Below are 2,317 nucleotides of genomic sequence, written 5' to 3'. Positions count from 1 at the left end.
GGGGATTATCGAGCTGATGAAGGATCACCTCAGGGTGTTTAGGAGTGACTGGGCGTATAGCCAGTTAAGGGCGCTCACACTGTCCTTTAAGGACTTCAGGGGATGTGGTGCGCTAGACTTCCACGGGGTGAAGGACCCCATTGTTTCCAGGATATGGATTGCAGACATGGAGTCTGCCCAGTTGGCGAGCTTCTTCCCTGAGGGGTCGAAGGTCTGGTACACTGCAGGTTGTTTGAGGGACAGGGTTAGAGATTGGTGGGAGTCAGTTGGTGATTCTTTGGGAGCCTCAGCCATTGAGGCTATGACCTGGTCTGACTTTGTGACTAGGTTTAGGGATGAGTTTGCACCGGCTGTGGAGCTTCAGCAGCTGGCCAGGGAGTTTCTTGACATGAGACAGACCATTGAGACGGTGACGGAGATTACCGTCAAGTTTCGGGAGAGGGCCTTATTGGTACCTCAGTATGCCGGAGATGAGGAGATGCGGAAGACCCGCTATCATGACATGATGAGAGCTAATATTCGGGAGCATGTCAGCTACTTAGCATGCCCGACCCTGGATTTCATGATTACCAGGGAGAGGGAGATTGACTTGGAGCACCTCAGGAAGAGGAAGGCGGAGACGGAGTAGGGTACTGGGGTTTCGGGGAAGAAACCCAAAGGACCCGACACTAGGTCGAAGGGCCAGTCGGGCCAGAGCCGCTACAGGAAATGCGGCAGGCCGCATGAGGGGATTTGTAGATTAGGATCATCGGGCTGCTACAAGTACGGCAAGACTGGGAAATTGGGCAGTGATTGTACTGCCCCAAATCCCACTTTCCAGACATCAGACCTAATTTGCTTTCATTGCAATCAGAAGGGCCATAAAAAGGCCAACTGCCCTAGATTGACAGCAGCAGCGCCAGCTGCGGCGCCAACTCCAGCGACCCTGCGGATTACGGATGGCCGACAGGGCAAGACAGATGCTCCGGTGGTGAGGAGCCGAGCCTTCCAGCTGACCGCCGAGGAGGCGCGTGCGGCACCTGATGTGGCGACGAGTATGTTTTCTTCTCCCCAACTCTTATTTCATGTCGATTATGATATTTATGTGCTATGTTTATGTGTTATGTTTAGGATCGTTACATGTGAACGACATCCCAGTTCAGGTGTTATTCGACTCGGGGACTACCCGATGGTTTGTCTCTCTTGCGCTTAGCAAAAGGTTTTCTGAGTCTTCAGGCATGTTAGACTACCCTTTAGAGGTTGAGATTGTTGACGACCGATCTGTCCGAGCATCAGAGGTTTTCAGAGATTGTGTGTTGAGGTTATACGACGAGCGTTACCATGTAGACTTGGTTCCCATTCCGTTACGTGGGAAGAAGGTTATCATAGGCATGGACTGGTTGAGCCCTAATGGGGCGGTGTTTGACTGTGCGTAGCAGCTGGTGCATATTAGGACCACAAGTGGGGGAGAGCTGGTGATTCAGGGTGAGAGGCCGCAGCAAGGACCAGCTTTGTGCTCAGTATCGAGGGCTAGGTGCTACCTTCAGCAGGGTTGCGCAGGGTACGTCGCCTACGTTATGGTTACCCGAGAAGCGGGTAAGGCGACCGTGAGTGATGTGTCAGTGGTGCAAGAGTACTCGGACGTATTTCCAGAGGAGCTGCCTGGGATACCTCCGGAGAGGCAGGTGGAGTTCCGGATCGACATAGTTCCCAGTGCGGCTCCGATAGCCAAGGCACCATATTGGTTGGCTCCTCCTGAGATGCAGGAGTAATCTACACAGCTGCAAGAGCTATTAGACAAGGGATTTATCAAGCCGAGCAGTTCACCTTGTGGAGCCCCGATCCTATTTGTGAAGAAGAAGGATGGGTCGCATCGGATGTCTATAGATTACTGGGAGCTGAACAAGGTAACAGTGAAGAACCGTTACCCACTCCCGAGGATTGATGATCTCTTCGACCAGTTACTGGGGGCATCTTAGTTTTCCAAGATAGATTTACGTACAGGCTACCATCATATGAGGGTCAGAGACGAGGATGTACGGAAGACTGCTTTCTGTACTCACTATGGCCACTACGAGTTCGTGGTGATGCCCTTCGGGCTAACCAATGCTCCTGTCGCGTTCATGGATCTCATGAACCGCGTATGCAGACCGATGCTAGATCGGTATGTGATAGTTTTCTTTGATGAAATCTTGGTTTATTCCAAGATGCAGGAGCAGCACGAGGAGCACTTGCGAGAGGTGCTGGATACCTTGAGGAGGGAGAGCTTGTACGCCAAGTTCTCCAAGTGTGAGTTCTGGTTGCGCGAGGTGCAGTTTCTGGGGTACCTTGTCAACCA

This window comes from Lactuca virosa, chromosome 4 (assembly GCF_052849685.1).
Source record: "Lactuca virosa cultivar CGN04683 chromosome 4, Lactuca_virosa_CGN04683_v6, whole genome shotgun sequence".
In the NCBI taxonomy this organism is placed as follows: Eukaryota; Viridiplantae; Streptophyta; class Magnoliopsida; order Asterales; family Asteraceae; genus Lactuca; species Lactuca virosa.
This window is presented reverse-complemented; position numbering follows the sequence as displayed.